The sequence below is a fragment of the Pyxicephalus adspersus genome, chromosome Z, assembly GCF_032062135.1.
Source record: "Pyxicephalus adspersus chromosome Z, UCB_Pads_2.0, whole genome shotgun sequence".
NCBI classification, from domain to species: Eukaryota; Metazoa; Chordata; class Amphibia; order Anura; family Pyxicephalidae; genus Pyxicephalus; species Pyxicephalus adspersus.
The window spans coordinates 7,094,056-7,106,300 of record NC_092871.1 but is presented as its reverse complement, the minus strand read 5'-3'; the positions used below and the strand labels follow the sequence as shown (position 1 = coordinate 7,106,300).

The 12,245-nt window shown below is 47.2% G+C and overlaps 1 protein-coding gene across 1 annotated transcript in view; it reads left to right on the top strand.

Annotated features, from left to right (window-relative positions):
• Window positions 1-11,878: 11,878 nt before the first annotated feature.
• Window positions 11,879-12,245, top strand: part of BCORL1 (BCL6 corepressor like 1) — a 66,020-nt gene continuing 65,653 nt past the window's right edge. The window contains exon 1 of the mRNA XM_072431448.1: window positions 11,879-12,201. The gene's annotated coding sequence lies outside the window, so the exon portion shown is untranslated. The remainder of the gene's footprint in view (window positions 12,202-12,245) is intronic.

Sequence of the window (12,245 nt, the reverse complement as noted above, 5' to 3'; positions counted from 1 at the left end):
AAGAACCAAATCCGCAGATTTAGTCATTCTGAAAATTGCCTTATGGTGAGATTACGAGCTGGGGCCCCTAAAATCACCCAAGGGCCACGCACATAATTCAGTGTGCATAATGCTAGAGATCGCATTTTCTAAGAGCCGCCAGCCAATAGGAGCGTCCCTGCTGTTCACCCCAACAACCTGCAAAGAAAGGTTGATGGTGTATACAGCAGGAAGCGCTCCAATTGGCTGGCAGTTGTTAAAGTGTGCTTATGGCTGAGCATAAAAACAGCTTGATCGCACACATATATCAATGAAATATTGATTAGGTATGATGTGATTGGATAATAATTGATTGGATTGTTTAGGTTTGTCTGTACCTGGAAATAATAAAGCTGAAGAAGATTGTACAGAGATGGTCCAATCAGATTGTATAGTGTATGGGCAGCTTTCTGGTCTAGCAATCAGATTTTGTGCAGCATTTTAGGTTGATCATACACAATGCATGTAAGTTCTGACCAATCAGCTCGAAGCGCCTCGTCTGGAGGAACAGACGGTGAACTCTGCACCTTAATTACGGCTCCCTGGCACAGGTGTGGACATCTGGCACCACCAGCTGCTCTCACAGCTGCGCCCATGCGCTGGTCACCAGCACACTTCCTTCACACCCAACCACCAAATTGGCCCCTGGACCGGCATAACAAACGCATCTAGGGACTCCCCGCAACCAACCAATGCCAGATGTCTTATTGGTTTGGCAAAATAAATTAACCAATCTGATTGGCTGGAATTCAAATTTATTGGGAATATAGTGGGGAGCGGAGCTCAGGTTTGTCCCTCGTGGGTTGGCCTAAAGTCCTATTGATGAGGATTGGTGGCTCCTACGTGCCGTATTATGTGTCCGACAACAGGGGGTCCATATTTGGGGGGTCTGTCAATATGAGATCTGATCACTGGGAGGGGGCAATAGAAGATTTGAACCTCGGGGGTAAGTCAATGAGAAATCCGTCTAGAGGGGGGTCTGTCAATGGAAAAAGGGGGGCTGTTAATCGGAAATCTGGCACTGGGGTCTGTAAATGGGAGATCCCTCACTGATTTGTTAATTGGAGATCTGTAACGAGGGGGGGTTCTGTTAATAGGGGATTTGTCAATTGGAGGGGGGTCTGTCAAAGGTGGGCTGTCAATGGGAAATCTGTCAATGGGGGGGTCACTGGGGAGGGTTTATAATGAGGGGTCTTTCTGTGAAGGGAGAGGGTCTTTCAATGGAAGATTCTGTCACTGGGGAGTCTATCAATGAGGGGTCTGTAAGAGGGTCTATTATTGGGAGATCTCTCACTGGGGGGAGATTTGTTGATGGGAGATCTGTAACAAGGGGAGGTCCTAATAATAGGAGATTTGTACCTGGGGGGGGGGGGAGATCTGTCACTGGGGTCTCTTAATGAGAAATTTGCTACTGGGGGGTCTGTCAATAGGATATTTGTACCTGGAGGGGGGGGCAATGAGAGATCTGGGGGGTCTGTCAATGGAACATTCGGTCACTGGGGGATAACTTAACCTTTATTTAATTGTCATTTTTTTATCTCATTGGATTGCAAATTACACATTTCTCAGGAAATAAAGGATCCTTAAAGGGGTCTTTTAGCCGAGGTTAAATATTGTTTCCAGTTTTAGGGGTTCTGTAGCCATGTCATGGTATTTTATTTCTATATAAACCACACGATCGGGTGAATCTCCATGAATCTCCGGCAATGTCACACATTGGCAGGCGTATGTGTTTGCTCCTCATGCAGGATGTGTCTGGTGCTCGGTGCCGCTGCCATGGCATTTATTCTGCACAGGCTGGCGGCTTGGCCTTCTAGGGGAGTTGATCTGTGATTAAGCTCATTCTAACACAGCTCGTTAGGCGCCGGCGCTGGGTGGGGGTTGTGATTCACCATAATATTTATTTATGGCACAATGAATCTTCTGGTGGCGTCGTTTCTTCGCTGGGTGAACTGTACGGCGAATGTTCTGAACGTTCTGCAGCATTCCAACCAACAGGGGGGCGATGCCAATTAGGCAGAACCTCAGCTGGACCTCGGTGCCTCCCCCCCCTCTTTTCCCGACACTGTGCCAAGTCATGTGACCTGACCTTTGGAAAGTGCGGCATCTTCAGCCAGAGAGTTAGCATTTTTTTTTTCAATGCGCTCAGCGATGCCTTCTTTTTTCTTTTATTACCCGGTACGTACAGCGCTATGTTGCATGTTGGCGCTTTATAAAGATTCATAAGAATATAAAAGCCACAAGAGGCTGCGGCCTAAAGCTGAGCACGGGCCGCCCGAGGCTAATGGTTCTGTGATCGGAATCTATCATCTGACACCCGACCCGTTGTAAAGTCACCCGTCCAGTCCGGTCAGAACACGACGGGCCGGAATGACCACCGCGGTATCCCAACCCAGCATGATCACTCCCCTTCCCCGCCATTCTCCTCTTAGATTGTAAGCTCTTCGGGGCAGGGTCCTCTGCTCCTCCTGTATCCGTCTGTCATTTGCAACCCCTAATGTACAGCGCTGCGTAATATGTTGGCGCTATTATAATGATTCTCCATACAGCAGCGGTGTCAGTATAGCGCTCGTTCATTCCTCTATTGGGTCTTCCAGCGACAATTGTTGCATGTCTGTGTGCAATTATCTGGCCCTGGGGGGGGGTTAATTTGTGGGGAGGGCAATATATCAGCAAACATTAGCATTGTCAATCTTGATTTAGGGTGGATCTCTGAATGTTGGGGGCATCAAAAGCCATCGCTCACCCCGGAATAAATGCAACCCTGCATTCCCAATCCTATGATCTGCATAACATAAGGAAAGCAGAGGAAGGGCCACAGCCAGGCTTGCAGGGCCCAGAGAGGACTTATATTGCGATTTGTTCTGATGAACCCGACACGTTTCGGGGCATTAGCCACTGCCCCTTCATCAGGGCTTCAGTGATCTATAACACCAGGGACGGGATCCAATAGGATAATTGCAGGACTTGTATTGTCCAATCAGAAAGCAGTGGCAGCACTGTGAAGTGACCCCCGAAGGTGGGGTGCGGGCAGAGAATGCATTGTGTCATTAACAAGAGGGGGTTAGAGGGGGTAACAAGAAGAATGGGGGTATAAAGAAGGCATACAAGTCTAATAAAGAAGGTAGAGGGGCAGCGGTGGCTTTTTGGAAAATAAAAGCTGAATTCAGTACAAATAACATTTTATTTATTATTATCTCACTAATTGATTTTATTTTACAAATGCAAAACCTGGAGCTGACTTGGTAGGTAGCAGGCAGCCAGTGTGCATGGGCACCCATATAGTAATGGTCAGTGGGAAGAATGCCTAATATAGTAATGGTCAGTGGGAAGAATGCCCCATATAGTAATGGTCAGTGGGAAGAATGCCTCATATAGTAGCAGTCAGTGGGAAGAATGCTCCATATAGTAATGGTCAGTGGGAAGAATGCCCCAAATAGTAATGGTCAGTGGGAAGAATGCCTCTCATAGAAGCAGTCAGTGGGAAGAATGCCCCATATAGTAGCAGTCAGTGGGAAGAATGCCCCATATAGTAGCAGTCAGTGGGAAGAATGCCCCATATAGTAGCGGTTAGTGGGAAGAATGCTGCATATAGTAGCGGTTAGTGGGAAGAATGCCCCATATAGTAGTGGTCGGTGGGAAGAATGCCCCATATAGTAATGGTTGGTGGGAATAATGCCCCATATAGTAGTGGTCAGTGGGAAGAATGCCCCATATAGTAGCAGTCAGTGGGAAGAATGCCCAATACACTAGTGGTCAGTGGGAAGAATGCTTTGTACAATGGAGGATTTAGATTGGTGCAGAGTAGGAAGAAAGATTGGTATAGTGAAGATGAATGAGAAGGATGTCTCTTATGTTGTGATCAGTGGGAAGAATGTCCCTTGCATTGGTAGTCAGTAGGAGGACTGTCCCTTACATCCAAGGTCAGTGGTAACAATGCCTTGTACATTGGTGGTCAGTAAGAAGAATGTCTCTGACATCCCTGAGGTCAGTGGTAACAATGCCCACTACATTGATAGTTATTATGAAGAGTGTGCCTTACATTCGTGGTCAGTAGGAAAAATGCCACATACATAGGTAGCCAGTGCAAGGGATAAAATTGGAGGTCAGTGTGACAAATGTCTGTTCTGTTGGTGGTAAATCCCCTTATTTATTGCTAGCCAATGGGAAGAATATTGCTTGCATTGGTGGGCCCTTACATCTGTGGTCAGAGCAAAGAATGCTCCTTTCATTGGAGGTCAGTGGGAAGAATGCCCGTTATATCATTGTTAAGAATACCCCTTATATTGGAGGTCAGGGGCAAGAATGGCTCTTATACTGACAATCATTGGGACTAATGCCCCTTACATTGTTAATTAGGGGTAAAAATGTTCCTTACATCAGAGGTCAATGGGAAGAATGCCCCTTTCATTGGTGGTCAGTGGGAAGAATGTCCCTTACATTTGTACTCACTTTGGAAGAATCCTGATTGAGAATTGCTGGTTTGTCTTAAATTCTGATTTACAGAATTACTCTGTCCAGTGGGGAAGACCTGATTTTCATCTGCTGCCATTAATTAATACAAACAGGTCTTGCCACTCCCCCAGCCTGTGATTGGACAGTAAAAGTCAGCAGACTGAGGATCTCATCTCTCTGCTCTCTCCTCCTATCACATTCCATGTAATATTTCTTCTCCTCCATACATAGAGGGCGCCATTTATGGGGGGGGGGGGGGGTTGTTTGCCCTTCATATATTCCCTATGGGGATCGAATATCAGATGTAAAAATTAAACATTATTATTATTATTATTAATAATAAACAGGATTTATATAGCGCCAACATATTACGCAGCGCTGTACATTAAACATTAAACCTGTTACAGGTGAAGGGAAAAAAACTGATGGTCTGATAAGAGTGGCCCCTGACCGGGGGGGGTATATTAGGCTGCAGGTGAACAGTTGGTTCTTGATGGTGATTTGTTGGAAGCAGGAAAGTTGGGATGAGTGACCCGGCCGCATGGGCGCATGCAGAATGCAACAATCAGTACCAAACCTGGACTAAGGTAGGTTGGTTGGTCCAAGATTTTATAATGCAAAGGGGGTGGGGGAGTTGAGCCATCATCCAATCAGCTACTGCATTATAAATTGCAGCCAATCAGAGAAACCAATGGGACGCATTTATTAAAGCTCCCCAAAACTGGAGAAGATAGACTGTCATGGGAGAACCTGTGTGATCCAGCAAACCTGGATTGGATTTATTAAAAAGCATTTGCTATTAGCTGGCAATCCTGGACGAGATCTATTCCAGGTTTGCTGGATCCCCCAGGTTCTCCCATGATAGTCTATCTTCTCCAGTCTTGTCCGGAGAGGCACAAATTGCTTATTGCTCATGTAACCTCTAGCACCCCCTGCAGGAACCCTGGTTAAGAAGCACTGATATAAATGACCCCCCAGCCTTGCCACAGCTTCTAATGCGCATTGTGAGCAGCTCGCAGCGTTTCAGCTATCTGAGAGATGTCGGCACAAATGCCGAAGACCGAAGAAAAGGCTGCGGGGCAGATTTACCATTCTCAACATTGCTCAAAGCAAATTGTCGCTGCCGCTGTTCCGCAGTCCGAGGTGACAAATGTAAAACCAGAGGCCCACTGACAGCGGTTGGGAAGCATACTCGCAGTGAAAAGATTCATTCTTTTTCTGTGAATCTTTTACAGGATCAGAGGGAAAAAATTCCAAATTCCCTCCCTCCTTTCCGCTGACAGTTGTGCCCTGAGATGTGTGCTGAGGATGCTTCTACTCCGCTGACAGCCTGACTGTCATCCTAATGAACAGTTAGGGTTCATATCCAGAGAAGCGACACCCGGCTATGCACGCCTGCTTTGACAGCTGTCATTGATTGCTGGCGATTTCTCCTACAGAGCAAATCTATACTGCATACAGGCGAGCAGGAACGACTTAGATTGATGCTTGTGTGTACGTAGAAAGTCTGAGCTTCCATGGGGGGACTGACGGTGCTGATCCAGCATCAGCTGGCAGCCGTAAGAGAAGGTCAGACGTGGATGGGTGGGAATGTTGCATGGCCTGACGTCAGTGAAGACCCCGGCAGCCCACAGACCTCTGAGGGTGGTTGGAGAAGAATAAAGCGTCGTACAGATGTCCGATGGATGTCAGATGATTGTCGCTGGAAATGATCTTTTGTGATTGGATGAATGAGTGCCATTCTGTTCTATGGAGAGGGAACGAGCGAGCGGCACCCTACTGTGCACTCCAATGTCGTTCCCGTGTTGTCACCTTGGTGGATTGATGAGGAAGTGTAAAGCTACGTACAGACGACAGAATAAAACTCATGATGAACGATTCTTCATGAATCGATTTTCTCCCAAACAATATCGCAATCTATAATTCTGTACATGGCAGCCATGATGCATTTATCAGCAAAGCCATGCATGTGTCAGGGCCCAGGTCTATGAGGGTGGTTGGTTTAGACCTTGGCAACCCCACAGACCTATGAGGGTGGTTTGTTAAGACTTGGACCCCCCACAGTTCTATTAGAATGGTTGGTTTGGACCCCGGCACCCCACAGATCTATGACGGTGGTTGGTTTAGACTTGGACTGGCCACAGATCTATGAAGGTGGCTGGTTTATAGACCTAGGCATCCCAAAGATCTAAGAGGATGGTTGGTTTGGACTTGGACACCCCTCAGATCTAGGAGGGTGGTTGATTTAGACCTAGGCACCTACAGATCTATAAGGGTGGTTGGTTTACACCTCGGCAACCCCACAGAACTATGAGAGTTGTTGGTTTGGGCCTAGATCACCTAGATCTATGAGGGTGGTTGGGGTAGACCTAGGTACCCCACAGATCAATGGGGGTGGTTGGTTTATAGACCTAGGCACCCCACAGATCTATGAGGGTGGTTGGGGTAGACCTAGGTACCCCACAGATCAATGAGGATGGTTGGTTTGGTCCTAGGCAACCCCACAGAACTATGAGAGTTGTTGGTTTGGACCTAGGCACCTAGATCTATGAGGGTGGTTGGGGGAGACCTAGGCACAACACAGATTGATGAGGGTGGTTGGGGTAGACCTAGGTACCCCACAGATCTATGGGGGTGGTTGGTTTATAGACTTAGGCACCCCCCAGATCTATGAGGGTGGTTGGTTTGAACCTCGGCACCCCACGGATCTATGAGGGTGGTTGGTTTGGACCTTGGCACCACACGGATCTTTGAGGGTGGTTGGTTTGGACCTCGGAACCCCACAGATCTATGAGGATGGTTGTTTTGGACCTAGGCACCTATAGATTTATGAGGGTGGTTTTTGTGGACCTAGGCACCCCACGGATCTATGAGGGTGGTTGGTTTGGTCTTAGCCCACAAACGTTTCATAGTGATCTGTAAAGTTTTTGGAAGCCCAGAGACCTACAAGAGGGGGATAGTGACCACTAGTGCATCCCACAGACCTACACAGACCATCAGCTGCAACTTAGAAAACCTGCAGACCTATGGGGGTCATTAGTGAAGGGTAAAGCCGCCCACAGAACATTGAGGGTGGTCTGATGTGTGTGCACCATCAGCTCCAGTACATGATCATGCTGCGAATACGGTGCTGGAGCTGCATGTTAGGGAAGGAGGGGGGGGGGGGGATCCATTATGCAAAATGCTGCTGCCCCTTCAGAATAATAAAATTCACCAATTGGCACAGGGGTTTTCAAGCTTCCAGATGCATCTCGCAGCAGCGACCAGTCAGCATACACATACGCGAGATCCCTGCCCAATCTGTTTTTACTCTCAGGTCCTTGATAAATATTTCGGCTTCTTCCTATTTTTTTTTTTCCCGCATTTATTACTGAATAAGCTGCATCCAATGCGATTAATTCTTAAAGGGGCCACACTTAATTTTAGAACACATTGCAATAACAAGGAACTATACCGGAGCAAGGGGCCTGACAACAATCCCCGAGCTGAGCTAAGTGCAGCCAATGTCAACTGGGAACAGCTGGGGCCTTGTTCAAGTGAAATTCTTAAACCACTAAGGGCCCCAAAAAAGGAGAGAGAGAGGGCCGGTGCAGCCCAAAAACAACCAGCATGATGTGTCTGATCTAAAGCAAACCTGTCATCCCCTGGACGCCCATAACCGACTTAAAAAACATTTCTTGGTGCCGACTGAACAAACTTTGGAAAAAGTCAGAGCTGGCAATTGTCCACCAAATGCCTTAAAGTCCCACGGTGCAACAATTCCGCTCACTGCTGCCAGCTGTCAAATGTGCAAGTGAGCTGCGCGGGATCACCGGATCCAAAGGCAGGTCTGAACCTGCCCGTAAGCTGGCCACCTGATTGGCTATTCACATGTCTCTCCTTATATGAGGTTTTTGTTCTTTTTTCTAGTTGGGAAAATGTTATTGTCTCACACCAGTCATTAATATACCACAGGGGGTCATATTGTGCGGAGGGGGGGTCTTCTCTAGACTTGAGTTTTGGGGGTCCAGTAGCGGCAAGCTGGGATATTTTTGCCTAACAAGTCCCTAACCATAATACCCTCTTGGTGGCCCGTATGCCTTACCTCACCATTGTTCCTGCACTGTAACTTCTGATGCTTCTTATGCCAATTTGATGCCCTGCAGGCAGCTAACCCCTCATTTCTCCTTTTGACTTGAAATTTTTTTTTATACCATAACACTGATAAGAGCCAATCCTTGCTCCATACCTCCCTCCTTGTATGCTAAGTTTGTCTTTCAATTTTTCACAAACCATTGTTATCAGTTCTCCTCTGCCACTGCAGACGGTACAATAAATCACAAACCTCAGCTTCTTTGTTTTGTGTTTGTGCACATGGTTAGCACAGGAGGTACAACAATTGCACATGGTTAGCAAGGAGGGTACAGCCCTGGCACATGGTTAGCACAGGAGGTGTAACCCTGACACATGGTTAGCACAGGAGTTACAACCCTGATACATAGTTAGCACAGGAGGTACGACCCTGGCACATGGTTAGAACAGTAGTTGCAAACCTGATACATGGTTGGCACAGGAGGTACAACCCTGGCACATGGTTAGCACAGGAGGTTACAACCCTGGCACATGGTTAGTACAGGAGTTACAACCCTGATACATGGTTAGTACAGGAGGAACAACAATGGTAAATGTTTAGCACACGAGGCACAACCCTCTCACATGGTCAGCAGAGAAGGTAAAACCTTGGCACATGGTTAGCACAGAGGGTACAGCCCTGGCACATAGTTAGCACAGAGGGTACAGCTCTGGCACATGGTAGCACAGTAGGTACAACAATGGCACATGGTTAGCACAGGAGTTACAATCCTGACACATGGTTAGCACAGAGGGTACAACCCTGGCACATTGTTAGCCAGGAGGTACAACCCTGGCACATGGTTAGCACAGGAGGTACAACCCTGGAACTTGGTTAGCACAGGAGATACAACCCTGTAGCACCATGATTCACTGAACTGCTTTGTGACTCCACTTAATGTGTAAGTATAGCAGAAGTCTGTGGGAAATAAAACCACCATGACAGCAGAATATTAAACTACAGCAAGCGAGGGGGATTTCTCCGCTCAAAGCATTTCCTCTCCCACACTGTATCAGCCCATAGGTATTGTTGGGCTGACTGTATTCGTAGACCAACCTTGCCTGGCTGACCTACTCATCCTAAGGCTTCGTCTCCAAGAAATTTTCATACAAAAATGTGTGACCTGCCGCATGATTCTGTACTGAATATTAGAGATCAGACATGGTAGCCAGGCGAGATGCATTTTCTGAAGCAACCACCAATGGGAGCCTGAAGCCATCTCCCACGATTTGATTCCTTTAAAGCTTCCAAAGACCAGCAGATCCCCCAAAGAGAACATCTGCTGATGAGAAATCAGCCAATCGCCATTGAGATTGTGACCACCAACCTTCCATGACTCTTCCCTGCAAGACGCTTGGCTGCTGCGTAGATGCAGTAAATGGATATTTTATTATTCCCTGCAGAACACAGAATGATCCCAATTCATGAGCCTCACAGAGATTTTCTAATATGCTGGAAAATCTCTGTAAGCAATGATGACCTCTTCTTGCCTGTTAACCCCTTCACTGCCTGATTGCATGCAATGTTCAGATCAGTGGATAGCGAACATCAGGATGTGTATGCGTCTTATGAGGGATGTCAGGATGAGTATATGTCTTATATGCGTGTCGCATGTTTTACTGCGGATCCCAATTTATTCCCATCCTTTTCCTTTTATAGGCAGGGTGAAGACCTCAGCCCATGACAGGTCCTCTTTTTTCTGTCTCCTTGTCCCTTGACCGTTCCCATTTGTCATTATTTTTCATTGCAGTGAATGAGGAGCAGCTAAAAAAATGCAGTATTCTTATTTCATCGCATCTTTGATGAATGTGTTATTTTTTTATTATTTTTTTATTATTTTTTAATTAAAAAAAAATCATGCAAAGAATGAAAATGGAAGATTAAGAGATTAGGGGAGATGAAAATCCAATCGCTTAAGGAATTGTAAAAGTTTAAAAAACTGCAGCATTCACTAAAATATTCCCCAGTGATCCTGCCAAGAAGGTGCTACTTCCTGTTATAGGACAACTCTCTGTACCTGTCTCCCAATCTACATGGTGTTGTCACCGCTCACATCACATGACTGATCATCATCAGCATTGCTAGAGACCCCCAACTTGCTGAGATGGGAAAAAGGGACACCTGTTGGGTAAATGACACGCCCACTGCCACACCCCAGTCACATGGCTCTTAGGTATAAATACGGTAAATATGATTGGTTAAACACAAACCTTCTTTATTTAACCATTACTTTTCCTTTATATTGGCTGTTGATACTTAAAAATGTTATCATGGTTTAGGATTTGTTCAAAAAGAGGACAAATGAGGGGGAACAGGGTCCCTGCAAACAAAAGGGCAGCTGGGGGTATACATGCAGAATTCCACTTTAAGAAAAACCAGGCAGCAATCTCTGGAGTGCGCTGGATCAGGCCGGCAGTGGTAAGGGCCACTTGAAAGCCTTTATGAGATGGTGACAACGCAGGAGCATATTTGGATAACAGAGACCAAACGTTGTCACCTTGAACAAGGACATCCATGGCAGGGATGCCATGGATGTCCTTGTTCAAGGTGACAACACTTGTGACAATACTCCTGTGTTGTCACCACCTCATAAAAACTTTCATCATGCCGGCCTGATCCAGTGTTGTCACCATCAGGAAACCCATCCTGAGATATGTCACGCACCCATCTATGTAGACAGGAAGTAGCTGCACAGGGGCTGAAGGAGATCTGAGAATCCTAATTTCCTGGCTGTGATCTGTATCTGCCAATCAGAGCTTGAAAAGCAAGAAAGACAAAAAATGCCGAGCCGTGTTAGGATATATGTATATGAGCACGCCAAGGTGCACAATATTGTACCATAGCGACATTAGCTGCTCTTTTTCTGAAGGCAGTTGCCTATTCACTCCCCATCCGCCTTTACATATTGGGCAACTGGCGCCCCAACAGACATTGGCCCATCCACAGTCATCCATGCCACATTTCGGACCCAAAACATCGCCAACGCATGCCAACCCCATGGGGCGCCCTCAGACCCTCATATTTGAAAGGTTGGGCATGCGGCGTTGGGGTCCCTAGAGGAAGCGTCGAGCATGGCACGCGGCGGTGAGCGTTTGAGACGCATGGAATGGAACCTAAGCCCTGACAGATAAGAGAAATATGCCAGGCCCCTTTCTAGGGAGGTGACATTGCTGCAAGTCCCAGCACCTCCTCCCCTCCTCAGCTGCTTCTCCTTTCCGCTGTGCGGCCTGGGGCAGTTCTCAGGAGCCTCTGGGAGGAGGCTGCCCACAGCATAGGGAATGAGGGGGAAGAAGGGAGGAGGAGAAGAGAGCTGGAGAGGGAGGGGGAGTCCCTGGTGAGTGTTGCAGGTCTTTGGCAGAGGGAGACAGGAAACAGAGCTGTGAAGTCAATAGCAAGCCAGAGAATTTCTGGGGCAGCCGAGCTTCATCGCATTTTAGGGTCTTTTTTTAATTTTTCGCAATAGCCGGCGCAGTTATCCGACAGGTCAACGCAGGTCAAAGAGGAAACGGCCGGGAGGTCGTCGCCAGGAATGGCGGAAACGACCGCACGCTGGGGGACACGAGCGCCGCTAACCGCTGAAGCGCAGACGTTTTGAGCCTCGCAGGCGTCAACGCAAGGTAGACTCCAAATAGCAGAACTTGTTGTGTTTGCCTTGACAAAG